This window comes from Macaca fascicularis, chromosome 16 (genome assembly GCF_037993035.2).
Source record: "Macaca fascicularis isolate 582-1 chromosome 16, T2T-MFA8v1.1".
In the NCBI taxonomy this organism is placed as follows: Eukaryota; Metazoa; Chordata; class Mammalia; order Primates; family Cercopithecidae; genus Macaca; species Macaca fascicularis.
In genome coordinates this window covers 32,545,723-32,560,650 of record NC_088390.1, presented here as the reverse complement: position 1 = coordinate 32,560,650, position 14,928 = coordinate 32,545,723, and the positions used below count along the sequence as shown (strand labels likewise).

General features: G+C 38.8%; 1 long non-coding RNA gene and 1 pseudogene across 1 annotated transcript; both read left to right on the top strand.

The window, feature by feature from the left end:
- The first annotated feature begins 4,128 nt into the window (after nt 1-4,128).
- LOC102121053 (translation machinery-associated protein 16 pseudogene) lies at nt 4,129-5,220 on the top strand (annotated as a pseudogene).
- Nucleotides 5,221-9,758: 4,538 nt separating this feature from the next.
- Nucleotides 9,759-14,441, top strand: LOC135967609 (uncharacterized). Its single transcript, XR_010581754.2, has 2 exons — nt 9,759-10,009; nt 12,806-14,441. It is a non-coding gene; the product is annotated as an uncharacterized lncRNA (long non-coding RNA).
- Nucleotides 14,442-14,928: the final 487 nt, after the last annotated feature.

Here is a 14,928-nt window from a genome sequence, read left to right as displayed (position 1 = left end):
ATTGAAGCCAATGGCTAAAAAGTGAATACCCAAGCATAAAAACTAGAAGGAAACTATCTGAGAAACCTCTTTTTGAGGTGTGCATTCATCTCACAGAGTTTAACATTTCTTTTCATTCGGCAATTTTTATAGAATCTATGAAGGGAAAATTGGGAGTGCATTGAGTTCTGTGGTGAAAAAGAAAATATCTTCAGATGAAAACCAGAACAAAGCTTTCAGACAAACTGCTTTGTGATGTTTGCATTCATCTGACAGAGGTAAAGCCTTTTTGGTTCAGCAGTTTGGAAATACAGTTTTCGTCCATTCTGTTAATGGACATTTGGGATCTCATTGAAGCCAATAGTAAAAAAGCAAATATTCCAAAGTAAAACGTAGAAGGAAGCTGTATGATCAACTGCTTTGTAACGTGTGCATTCATCTCACAGAGTTAAACCTTAGTTTTCATTCAGCAGTTTGGAAACGATTTTTTTGTACAGAATCTGTGAAGGGATATTTTGGAGCGTATTGAGGCCTATGTTGAAAAAGGAAATATCTTCAAATAAAAACTATAAAAAAGCTTTCTGAGAAACTACTTTGTGACGTGTGCATTCATCTCACAGAGTTAAACATTTCTTTGGATTCAGCAGGTTGCAAAAACTCTTTTTGTCCATTTTGCAAATGGATATTTTGGAGCTCATTGAGTCCACAAGTGAAAAAGTGAATATCCCATGTTAAAAGCAACAAGGAAGCAATCTGATAAACTGCTTTGTGATGTAAGCATTTATCTTGTGGAGTAAGTTCTTTCTTTTTGTTCAACGTTTTGGAAACATTGTTTTTGTAGAATCTGTGGAGGGATATTTGGGAGTGCATTGAGTACTATGGTGAAAAAGGATATATCTTCAGATAAAAACGAGAAAGAGGGTTTCTGAGAAACCACATTGTGATGTGTACATTCATCTCATAGAGTTAAAGCTTCCTATGCATTCATCCGTTTGGAAACACTGTTTTTGTCCATTTTGTGATTTGATGTATGGAAACTCATTTGGGCCAATGGCGAAAAAGCAAATATACCAGGATAAAAACTAGAAGGAAGCTATCTGATCAATTGCTTTGTGATGTTTACATTCATCTCACAGAGTTAAACCATTCTTTTGATGCAGCAGTTTTGAAACAGTGTTTTTTAAAAGCTGCGAAGGGATATTTTGGAGTGCATTGAGGCCTATGCTGAGAAAGCAAATATCTTCACATAAAAACTAGAAAGAAGCTTTCTGAGAAACTGCTTTGTGATATACACATTCATCTCAGAGTTAGGTATTTCTTTGGATTCAGCAGTTTGGAAACCCTGTTTTTGTCCATTGTGTGAATGGACATTTGGGAGCACATTGAGATCAAAGGAGACAAAGGGAATATCGCAGGATAAAAACTTTAAGGAAGCTATCTGAGAAACCGCTTTGTGATATGTGCATTCATTTCACAGAGTTAAACATTTCTTTTCATTCAGGAGTTTGGAATCACCATTTTTGTAGTATCTATGTTGTGATATTTGGGAGTGCTTTGAGGCCAATGATGAAAAAGGAGACATCTTCAGATAAAAACTAGAAAGAAGCTTTTTGAGAAACTGATTCATGATGTGGTTTTTAATCCCACAGAATTAAAGCTTTTGGATTCAGCAGTTTAGAAACACTATTTATCTCCATTCTGCAAATAGACATTTTGGAGCCCATGAGGCCAAAGGTGAAAAAGCAAATAGTCCAGGATAAAAACTAGAAGCAAAGTATCTGCAAAACTGCTTTTTGATTGGGCATTCATCTCACAGAGTAAAGTCTTTATTTTCATTCAGCAGTTTAAAAAAAATGTTTTTGTAGAATATGTGAAAAGATAATTGGGAGTGCACTGAGGCCTATGGTGAGAAAGGAATCATCTTCAGATAAAAACTAGAAAGAGACTTTCTGAGAAACTGCTTTGTGATATGTGCATTTATCTCACAGAGTTAAACTTTTCTTTGGATTCAGCAGTTTGGATATACTATTTTTCTCCATTCTGTGAATGCACATTTTGGAGCACATTGAGGCTGATGGTGAAAAGTGAATATTCCAGGATAAATACTGGATGGGAGGTCTCTGAGAAACTGCTTTGTGATACATGCAATCATGTCACATATTTAAAATTTTCTTTTCATTCAGCAGTTTGGATAAACTATTTTTGTAGGATATGCGAAAAGATATTTGGGAGTGCATTGAGGCCTATGGTAAAAAAGAAAACACCTTCACATAAAAAGTAGAAAGAAGCCTTCTCAGATACTGTTTTGTGATGTGTGCATTCATTTCACAGATTTAAACCTCTGGATACAGCAGTTCAGAGACAGTGTTTATGCCCATTCTGTGAATTGTTGTTTGAGAGCTCATTGAGGTCAATGGCGAAAAAGTGAATATCCAAGGATAAAAACTAGAAGGAAGCTATCTGAGACACCCATTTGTAATGTGTGCATTCATCTCACAGATTTAAACCTTTCTTTTCATTCAGTGCTTTGGAAACACGGTTTTTGTAGAATTTGTGAACAGATATTTGGGAGTGCTTTGAGGCCTATAGTGGTAAATAAAATATCTTCAAATAAAATCCAGAAAGAAGCTTCCTTAGAAACTGGTTTCTTGGCTGGGCGCAGTGGCTCAAGCCTGTAATCCCAGCACTTTGGGAGGCCGAGACGGGTGGATCACGAGGTCAGGAGATCGAGACCATCCTGGCTAACACGGTGAAACCCCGTCTCTACTAAAAAAATACAAAAAACTAGCCGGGTGAGGTGGCGGGCCCCTGTAGTCCCAGCTACTTGGGAGGTTGAGGCAGAAGAATGGCGTGAACCTGGGAGGTGGAGCTTGCAGTGAGCTGAGATCCGGCCACTGCACTCCAGCCTGGGTGACAGAGCAAGACTCCTTCTCAAAAAAAAAAAAAAAAAAAAAAAGACACTGGTTTCTGATGTTTACATTCATCTCATGAAGGTAATCCTTTCTTTTCAGTCAGCAGTTTGGAAACACTGTATATGTCCATTGTGTGAATGGACATTTGGGAGCTCATTGAGGCCAATGGTGAAAAAGTGAATATCCCACTATAAAGAAAAGAAGTAAGGTATCTGAGAAGCAGCTTTGTGATGTGTGCATTCATCTCACAGGGTTAAACCTTTGTGTTCATTCAGACGTTTGGTAACACAGTTTTTGTAGAATCTATGAAATTATATTTGGGAGTGCATTGAGGACTAGTGTGAAAAAGGAAACCTCTTCAGATAAAAACTGGAAAGAAACTTTCTGAGAAACTGTTTTGTGATGTGTGCATTCATCTCATACAGTTAAACCTTTCTTTTCATTCAGCAGTTTGGAAACATTGTTTTTGTAGAATCTGCGATGGGATGTTTGGGAGCACAATGAGGTCTACAGTGAAAAAGGAATCACCTTCAGATAAAAACGAGAAAGAAGCCTTCTGAGAAACTGCTTTTCGACGTCTTCATTCATCTCACAGAGTTAAACCTTACTTTTCATTCAGCAGTTTGGAAACACTGTTTGTGTCCATTCTGCAAAAGGACAATCGGGAACTCCTTGAGGCCAAAGGTGAAAAAGGGAATATTCCAGGATAAAAACTAGAAGGAAGCTATCTGAGAAAATGCTTCATGATGTGTGCATTCATCTCGTGGAGTTAAATCTTTCTTTTAATTCAGTATTTTGGAAACACTATTTTTGTAGAATGTGTGAAGGGATATTTGGGAGCGCATTGAGACCTATGGTGAAAAAGGAATCATGTTCAGATAAAAACAAGAAGGAAGCTTTCTGAGAAACTGTTTTGTGATGAATGCATTCATCTTACAGAGTTAAAACTTTCTTTTGAATTAGCACTTTGGAAACACTGTCATTGTCCATTCTGTGAGTAGACATTGGGGTACTCATTGAGGCCAGCTGAAAAAAGTGAATACCAAAGGAAAAAACTAGAAGGAATCTATCTGAGAAACTGCTTTGTGTTGCATGCATTCATCTGGTAGAGTTAAGACTTTATTTTCATTCATCAGTTTGGAAACACTGTTTTTGTAGAATCTGCAAAGGGAAATTTGGGAGCACATTGATTCTTATGGTGAAAAAGGAAACATCTTCAGATAAAAACTAGAAAGAAGAGGCCCCACGTGGGATTCGACCCGGATGCTCTTGTGAGCTGCTGCTTCTGCGGTCAGTGAGATTACCTGGGTCTAGAGTATGGAGCTGCTCCGTGGCCACGAGGACATCACCATGCCTAAAGCACCAAAGGGAAAAAGTGCAGAACGGGAAAAAAAAGTCATCCATCCATATAGTAGAAAAGCAGCTCAAATTACGAGAAAGGCCCACAAACAAGAAAAAAAGGAAAAATTGAAGAATGAAAAGGCCTTGCGTCTCAACCTTATTGGTGAAAAACTGCAATGGTTTCAAAACCATCTTGATCCCCAAAAGAACAGATATTCAAAGAAAGATGCTTGTCAACTAATTGACAGGTACTTGAATCGATTCAGCAGTGAGCTGGAGCAGATTGGGTTACATAACAGTATCAGGGACAGGCAGGGGAGGCGGCACTGTTCCCGGGAGACCGTCATCAAGCAGACCATGGAGCGGGAGCGACAGCAGTATGAAGGATATGGCCTTGAGATTCCTGACATCCTAAATGCAAGTAATCTGAAAACGTTCAGGGAATGGGACTTTGATCTGAAGAAATTACCGAACATTAAAATGAGAAAAATTGGCACTAATGATGCAATTCCCAAGAAGTGCAAGAGGAAAACTATTATAACTGTAGACCAAGATTTAGGGGAATTGGAACTAAACGATGAATCAAGTGATTCAGATGAGGAAATGACTGCAGTGGCCTAATTGTCTTCACTTGAATTGAAAATAAATAATTTGAGAGCTTCAAATTATATTCATTGATTATGGTACCTAATTGTCGAGATACTCTAGGGGAAAACCTAGGTAGTACCATTCAGGACATAGGCATGGGCAAAGACTTCATGTCTAAAACACCAAAAGCAATGGCAGCAAAAGCCAAAATTGACAAATGGGATCTCATTAAACTAAAGAGCTTCTGCACAGCAAAAGAAACTACCATCAGAGTGAACAGGCAACCTACAGAATGGGAGAAAATTTTTGCAATCTACTCATCTGACAAAGGGCTAATATCCAGAACCTACAAAGAACTCAAACACATTTACAAGAAAAAAACAAACAACCCCATCAAAAAGTGGGCAAAGGATATGAACAGACAGTTCTCAAAAGAAGACATGCATACAGCCAACAGACACATGAAAAAATGCTCATCATCACTGGCCATCAGAGAAATGCAAATCAAAACCACAATGAGATACCATCTCACACCAGTTAGAATGGCGATCATTAAAAAGTCAGGAAACAACAGGTGCTGGAGAGGATGTGGAGAAATAGGAACACTTTTACACTGTTGGTGGGATTGTATACTAGTTCAACCATTATGGAAAACAGTATGGCGATTCCTCAAGGATCTAGAACTAGATGTACCATATGACCCAGCCATCCCATTACTGGGTATATACCCAAAGGATTATAAATCATGCTGCTATAAAGACACATGCACACGTATGTTTATTGCGGCACTATTCACAATAGCAAAGACTTGGAATCAACCCAAATGTCCATCAGTGACAGATTGGATTAAGAAAATGTGGCACATATACACCATGGAATACTATGCAGCCATAAAAAAGGGTGAGTTTGTGTCCTTTGTAGGGACATGGATGCAGCTGGAAACCATCATTCTTAGCAAACTTTCACAAGAACAGAAAACCAAACACCACATGTTCTCACTCATAGGTGGGAACTGAACAATGAGATCACTTGGACTCGGGAAGGGGAACATCACACACCGGGGCCTATCATGGGGAGGGGGGATGGGGGAGGGATTACATTGGGAGTTATATCTGATGTAAATGACGAGTTGATGGGTGCTGACGAGTTGATGGGTGCAGCACAGCAACATGGCACAAGTATACATATGTAACAAACCTGCACATTATACACATGTACCCTAGAACTTAAAGTATAATAATAATAATAATAATAATAATAATAAAACTAGAAAGAAGATTTTGGACAAAATGTTTTGTGATGTGTGCATTCATCCAGAGAGTTAAAGCTTTCTTTGGATTCACCAGTATGGAAACACTGTTTTTGTCCATTCTGTGAAAGGACACTTGGGAGCTCATTGAGGCCAAAGGTGAAAAAGTAAATATTCCAAGGTAAAAACTAGAAGGAAGCTATCTGAGCAACCGCTTCGTGATGTGTGCATTCATCTCGCAGAGTTAAACTTTTTTTCATTCAGCAGTTTGGAGTCACTGTTTTTTCAGTACTTGTGAGGGAATATTTGGGAGTGCATTGAGACCTATAGTCAAAAAGGAAATATCCTCAGATAAAAAGTAGAAAGAAGCTTTTTGAGAAACTGATGTGTGATGTGTGCATTCATCTCACAGAGTTAAACATTTCTTTGCATTCAGCAGTTTAAAAGCACTATTTATCTCCATTCTGCAAATGAACCTTTTGCAGCTTATAAGGCCAAAGGTGAAAAACTGAATATTAAAGGATAAAAACTAGAAGGAAACTATGTGAAAATCCACTTTTTGATGTGTCCATTCACCTCCCAGAGGTAAACTTTTCTTTTCATTCACCAGTTTGGAAAAACTGTTTTGAAGAATGTGTGAAAGGATATTTGGGGGTGCATCGAGGTCTATGGTGAAAAAGGAAACATATTCAAATAAAAACAAAAAGAAGGTTTCTGAGAAACTGATTTGTGATGTGTACATTCATCTCACAGAATCAAACCACTCTTTGGATTCAGCAGCTTGGAAACACTGCTTTTGTCCATTGTGTATAAGGACATTTGGGAACTCATTGAGGCCAATGGCAAAAAAAGCAAATATCCCAGGACACAAACTAGAAGGAAGCTATCTGAGAAATTGCTTTGTGATGTGTGCATTCATCTCACAGAGTTAAACCTTTCTTTTCATTCAGCAGTTTAGAAACACTGTTTTTGTAGAATCTGCGAAGGGATTTGCCATAGGCAAAAAAGCGAATATCCCAGTATAAAATCTAGAAGGAAGCTGTCTGAGAAACTCACAGAATTAAACCTTTTTTTTCTCATTCAGGAGTTTGGTAACACTGTTTTGTGGACTCTGCAAAGGCATATTTGGGAGTGCATTGAGTCCTATGGTAAAAAGGAAACATCTTCAGATGAATGCTAGAAAGAAGCTTTGTGGAAAACTACTTTGTGATGTGTGAATTCATCTCACATAGCCAAACATTTCTTTGAATCAAGAGTTTTGAAACACGGTTTTTGTCCATTCTGCGAGTGACCATATGGGAGCTCATTGAGGCCAATGGTGAAAAAGTGAATTCCCAAAGATATAAACTAGAAGGAAGCTGAGAACCTGCTTTGTGATGTGTGCATTCATCTCACAGACTTAAACCTATTTTTTCATCCAGCAGTTTGGAAAAACTGTTTCTGTAGAATGTATGAAGGGATATTTGGGAGTGCATTGAGGCCTATGGTGAAAAAGGAAACATCTTCAGATAAATACAAGAAAGAAGCTTTCTGAGAAACTGCTTTGTGATGTGTGCATTCATCTCACATAGTTAAACCTTTCTTTGGATTCAGCAACTTGGATACACTGTTTTTGTCCATTGTGTGAATGGGCATTTGGGAGCTGATTCAGGACATTGCAAGAAACTGAATATCCCATGATAAAACAAGAAGGAAGCTATCTGAGAAACCGTTTTGTGATGTGAGCATTCATCTTGTGTAGTTATACTTTTGTTTTCATTCAGCAGTTTGGAAATACTATATTTTTAGAATCTGCGAATGGATATTTGGGAGCTTATAGAGGCCCATGGTGAAGAAGGAAACATCTTCAGATGAAAACTAGATAGAAGCTTTCTGAGAAAATGCTTAGTGATGTGTGCATTCATCTTGCATGTTTAAAGCTTTCTGTGCATTTGGCCGTTTGGAAAAACTGTTTTTCTCCATTCTGTGAGTGGACTTTTTGGAACGCATTGAGATCAATGGCAAAAAGGGAATACCCAAGGATAAAAACTAGAAGGAAGCTATCTGAGAAAATGCTTTGTGATGCATATTCATGTCACAGAATTAAAACTTTCTTTTCATTCAGCAGTTTGGAAATACTGTTTTTGTAGACTCTATGAAGGGATATTTTGTGGCACATTGAGTCCTACGGTCCAAAATGAAACATCTTCAGATAAACACTAGAAAGAAGCTTTCTGAGAAACTACTTTATGATGTGTGCATTCATTTCACAGAGTTAAACTGTTCTTTGGATTCAGCAGTTTGGAAAGACTGTTTTTGTCCATTCTACAAGTGGACATTTGGGAGTTCATTGAGGCCAATGGCAAAAAAGTGAATATTCCGAAACAAAAACTGGAAGGAAGCTATCCAAGAAACCGCTTTGTGATGTGTGTATTCATCTCGCAGAGCTAAACCTTTCTTTTCATTCAGCAGTTTGGAAACGCTGCTTTTGTAGAATCTAATAAGAGATATTTTGGAGCACATTGAATCCTGTGGTCAAAAATGAAACATCCTCAGATCAACGTCAGAAAGAAACTTTCTGAGAAACTGCTTTGTGATGTGTGCATTGATCTCACACAGTTAAACTGTTCTTTGGATTCAGCAGTTTCGATAGACTGTTTTTGTCCATTCTGCAAGTGGATATTTAGGAGTTCATTGAGGCCAAAGGCCAAAAAGAGAATATTCCAATATAAAACTAGAAGGAAGCTGTCCGACAAACTACTTTGGAGGTGTGCATTCTTCACACAGAGTTAAACTTTTTTTTTTCATTCAGAAGTTTGGAAAAACTGTTTTTGTAGAATGTGCGAAAGGACATTTTTGAGTGCAATGAGGCCTATGATGAAAAACAAAACATATTCAGATAAAAAGGATAAAGTAGCTTTCTGAGAAACTGATTTGTGATGTGTGCATTCCTCTCACAGAGTTAAACATTTCTTTGGATTCAGCAGTTTGGAAACATTGTTATTGTCCATTGTGCAGATAGACATTTGGGAGCTAATTGAGTCCAAAGCCAAAAAAGAGAACATCCCATGGTAAAAACTAGAAGGAAGCTATATGAGAAACCGCATTGTGATGTGTACATTCGTCTTGCAGTGTTAAACCATTCTTTTCAGTCAGCAGCTTGGGAACACTGTTTTTGTAGAATGTGTGATGGGATATTTGGGAGCTCATTGAGGTCTACAGTGAAAAAGGAAACATCTTCAGATAAAAACAACAAAGAACCTGTGGGGAAAAGAAAGAGATCAACCTGTTACTGTGTCTATATAGAAAGAAGTAGACATAAGAGACTCCATTTTGTTCTGTATTTGAGATGCTGTTAACCTGTGACCCTACCCCCAACCTTGTCCTTGCAAGAGACATGGGCTGCGGTAACTCAAGGTTTAATGGATTTTGGGTGTGCAGGGTGTGTCTTTGTTCCTAAAAAAGCTAGGTATTGTCCAAGGTTTATCCCCATGTGATAGGATGAAACAATGCTGCTAAAAGGTTTATCTCTAGGCACAGGATTTTCCTTTAAACTTATTCATGTCACAGAGATCCTTGTTCTTATGTCTTACTGCTGATTTCCTCCCTAAAAACGATCCTATTGTCCTGCCACTCCCTTATCTTTAAGATGGTAAAGATAATTATCTATAAATACTAAGGGAACTCAGAGACCGGTGCCAGCATGGGTCCTCTGTAAGCTGAGCGCCGGTCCCCTGGGTCCCTGCTTTTCTTTCTCTATACTTTGTCTCTGTGTCTTATTTCTTTTCTCAAGTCTCTCATTCCACCTAACGAGAAACACCCGCAGATGTGGAGGGGCAGGCCACCCCTTCATCTGGTGCCCAACGTGGAAGCTTTTCTCTAAGGTGAAGGTACACTGGAGCATGGTCATTGAGGACAAGTCGACGAGAGACTCCCGAGTACGTCTACAGTCAGCCTTGCGGTAAGTTTGTGTGCTCGGAAGATCCTAGGGTAATAATGGGGCAAACTAAAAGTAAATATGCCTCTTATCACAGCTTTATTAAAATTCTCTTAAAAAGAGGGAGAGTTAAAGTCTCTACAAAAAATCTAATTACGCTATTTCAAACAATAGAGCAATTTTGTCCATGGTTTCCGGAACAGGGAACCTTAGATCTAAAAGATTGGGAAAAAAATTGGCAAAGAATTAAAACAAGCAAGTAGGGAAGGTAAAATCATTCCGCTCACAGTATGGAATGATTGGGTCATTAAAGTAGCTTTAGAACCATTTCGAACAGAAGAAGATAGCGTTCCAATTTCTGATGTCCCTAAAAACTGTGCAGTAGATTGTGAAAAAGAGGCAGGGATAGAATCCCGGAAAGAAAAAGAAAGTTCACACTGTGAATGTGTATCAGAGCCGGTAATGGCTCAGTCAACGCAAAATGTTGATGATAATCAATTACAGGAGGTAATATATCCTGAAACGTTAAAATTAGAAGAAAAAATCCAGAATTAGCAGAGCCATCAGAGTCTAAACCACGTTGGCCAACTGCTCTTCCAGCAGCTGAGATGCCTGTAACTTTACAACCTCAAATGCAGGTTAAACAAGTACTAACTCCAAAAGAAGATCGAATAGGAAAAGATAGAGTCTCTGTCATGGCAATGCCAATCCAAATACAGTGTCCACAATATCAGCCGGTAGAAAATAAGACCCAGCCGCCAGTAGTCTATCAATACTGGCCACCAGCCGAACTGCAGTATCGGCAGCCCCCAGAAAATCCGTATGGACAGCCAGGAACATTTCCAGCGCCACAGGGCAGGGTGCCATATCAGCCGCCCACCATGAGACTTAATCCTACAGCACCACCTAGTACACAGGGTAGTGCGTTACATAAAATTATTGATGAGGCAAGAAAACAAGCAGATATTGAGGCATGGCAATTCCCAGTAATATTAGAATCAAGACCACCTGGAGAAGGGGCCCAAGAGGGAGAGCTTCCCATAGCTGAAGCCAGGTATAAGTCCTTTTCTATAAAAATACTAAAAGAAATGAAAGAAGGAGTAAAACAGTATGGACCCAACTCTCCTTACATGAGAACATTATTAGATTCCATTGCTCATGGACATAGACTCATCCTTATGATTGGGAGATTCTGGCAAAATCCTCACTCTCACCCTCTCAATTTTTACAATTTAAGACTTGGTGGATTGATGGGGCACAAGTACAGGTCTGAAAAAATAGGACTGCCAATCCTCCAATTAACATAGATGCAGATCAACTATTAGGAATAGGTCAAAATTGGAGCACTGTTGACCAACAAGTAATAATGCCAAATGAGGCCATTGAGCAAATCAGGGCTATCTGCCTTAGGACCTGGGAGAAAATCCAAGACCCAGGAACCGCCTGCCCCTCCTTTAATATAATAAGACAAGGCTCTAAAGAGCCCTACCCTGATTTTGTAGCAAGACTTCAAGATGCTGCTCAAAAGTCAATTACCAATGAAAATGCCCATAAGGTCATAGTGGAGTTGATGGCATATGAAAACGCCAATCCTGATTGTCAATCAGCCATTAAGCCATTAAAAGGAAGGGTTCCCACAGGATCAGATGTAATCTCAGAGTACATTAAAGCCTGCGATGGAATTGGAGGAGCTATGCATAAAGCTACGCTTATGGCTCAAGCAATCACAGGAGTAGCTTTAGGAGGACAAGTTAGAACATTTGGGGGAAAATGTTATAATTGTGGTCAAATTGGTCATCTAAAAAAGAATTACCTAATCTCAAATAAACCTTTAGAAAATGCTCTGACAGTATTTACTGATGGTTCCAGCAATGGAAAAGCAGCTTACACAGGGCCAAAAGAGTGAGTAATCAAAACTCAGTATCAATCAGCTCAAAGGGCAGAGATTGGTTGCAGTCATTACAGTGTTACAAGATTTTAATCAACCTGTTAATATTATATCAGATTCTGCATATGTAGTACAGGCTACAAGGGATGTTGAGACAGCTCTAATTAAATATAGCATGGATGATCAGTTAAACTAGTTGTTCAATTTATTACAACAAACTGTAAGAAAAAGGAATTTCCCATTTTATATTACTCATATTCAAGCACACACTAATTTACCAGGACCTTTAACTATAGCAAATGAACAAGCTGACTTACTGGTATCCTCTGCATTCTTAAAAGCACAAGAACTTCATGCTTTGACTCACGTAAATGCAGCAGGGTTAAAAAATAAATTTGATGTCACATGGAAACAGGCAAAATATATTGTACAACATTGCACCCAGTGTCAAGTACTACACCTGCCCACTCAAGAGGCAGGAGTTAATCCCAGAAGTCTGTGTCCTAATGCATTATGGCAAATGGATGTTACCCATGTACCTTCATTTGGAAAATTATCATATGTTCATGTAACAGTTGATACTTATTCACATTTCATATGGGCAACATGCCAGACAGGAGAAAGTTCTTCCCATGTTAAAAAACATTTATTATCTTGTTTTACTGTAATGGGAGTTCCAGAAAAATTTAAAACTGACAATAGACCAGGTTATTGTAGTGAAGCTTTCCAAAAATTCTTAAATCAGTGGAATATTACACATACAACAGGAATTCCTTATAATTCCCAAGGACAGGCCATAGTTGAAAGAACTAATAGAACACTCAAAACTCAGTTAGTTAAACAAAAAAAGGGGGAGACAGTAAGGAGTGTACCACTCCTCAGATGCAGCTTAATCTAGCACTCTATAGTTTAAATTTTTAAAACATTTATAGAAATCAGACTACTACTTCTGCAGAACAACATCTTACTGGTAAAAAGAACAGTCCACATGAAGGAAAACTGATTTGGTGGAAAGACAACAAAAATAAGACATGGGAAATAGGGAAGGTGATAACCTGGGGAAGAGGTTTTGCTTGTGTTTCACCAGGAGAAAATCAGCTTCCTATTTGGATACCCACTAAACATTTGAAGTTCTACAATGAACCCATCAGAGATGCAAAGGAAAGCACCTCCACAGAGACGGAAACACCGCTATTGAGCACCATTGACTAACGAACAAGTCTTCATCGCCATGGCACATTTATATAGAGGAAAAGGGAGGGACAATGTTGCGGGAAGTCAGGGACCTTGAGTGCAGGGACTGGCTGAAGCCACGGCAGAAAAACATAAAATGTGAAGATTTCATGGACATTTATTAGTTCTCCCAAGTTAATACTTTTATAATTTCTTATGTCTGTCTTGACTTTAATCTCTTAAATTCCATCATCTTCTTTGTAAACTGAGGAGGGTATATGTCACCTCAGGACCCTGTGATGATTGCCTTAAACTGCACAAATTGTTTGTGGAGCATATGTGTTTGAACAATATGAAATCTGGGCATCTTGAAAAAAGAACAGGATAATAGCGATGTTCAGGGAACAAGGGAGGCAACCTTGAACTGGCCGCCGGTGAGCCGGACGGAACAGAGCCATATTTCTTCTCTTTTTAAATGCAAATAGGAGAAATATCGCTGAATTCTTTTTCTCAGCAAGGAACATCCCTGAGAAAGAGAATGCGCTCTGAGGGTAGGCCTATAAACGACCCCCTTGGAGGCGTGCCACTTTTTACGGTTGAAGCCGAAGGGATGAAATAAGCCCCAGCCTCCTGTAGCGCTCCCAGGCTTATTAGAATGAGGAAATTCCCATCTAATAAATTTTGGTCAGACAGGTTGTCTACTCTCAAACCCTGTTTTCTGATAAGATGTTATCAATGACTATGCATGCCCAAAATTTCATTTTTAATTTTAATTTTAACACCACCCTGTGATCTCATCCTGCCTCCACTTGCTTTGTGATATTCTATTACTTTGTGAAGTATGTAATCTCGGTGTCATGATGACAATGGTAGTTTTGTTAAAAAGAAAAGGGGGAAATGTGGGGAAAAGAAAAAGATAAGCCTGTTACTGTGTCTATATAGAAAGAAGTAGACATAAGAGACTCTATTTTGTTCTGTATTTGAGATGCTGTTAATCTGTGACCCTACCCCCAACCTTGTCCTTGCAAGAGACATGTGCTGTGGTAACTCAAGGTTTAATGGATTTTGGGCGTGCAGGGTGTGTCTTTGTTCCTAAAAAAGCTAGGTATTGTCCAAGGTTTATCCCCATGTGATAGGATGAAACAATGCTGCTAAAAAGGTTATATCTAGGCACAGGATTTTCCTTTAAACTTATTCATGTCACAGAGATCCTTGTTCTTATGTCTTACTGCTGATTTCCTCCCTAAAAACGATCCTATTGTCCTGCCACTCCCTTATCTTTAAGATGGTAAAGATAATTATCTATAAATACTAAGGGAACTCAGAGACCGGTGTCAGCGTGGGTCCTCTGTAAGCTGAGCGCTGGTCCCCTGGGCCCCCGCTTTTCTTTCTCTATACTTTGTCTCTGTGTCTTATTTCTTTTCTCAAGTCTCTCGTTCCACCTAATGAGAAACACCCACAGGTGTGGAGGGGCAGGCCACCCCTTCAGAACCTTTCTTAGAACCAGCTTTGGAATGTGCGCATTCATCCAACAGAGTTCAACCTTTATTTAAATTCTGCCATTTGGAAACTCTGTTTTTGTTCATTCTATGAGTGGACGTTTGGGAGCTCATTGAGGTCAATGGTGAAAAAGTGAATACTGAAGGATAAAAACTAGAAGGAAGCCATCTGAGAAATGGCTTTATGATTTGTTCCTTTCTGATTTGTTCAGCAGTTTGGAAACAATGTTTCTGTAGAATCTGTGAAGAGATATTTTGAATCTCATTGAGTCCTGTGGTTCAAAAAGGAAATACTTTCTGATAAACGCCAGAATGAAACTTTCAGAGAAACTGCTTTCCCATGTTTGCTTTCATCTTACAGAGTTATACTGTTCTTTGGATTC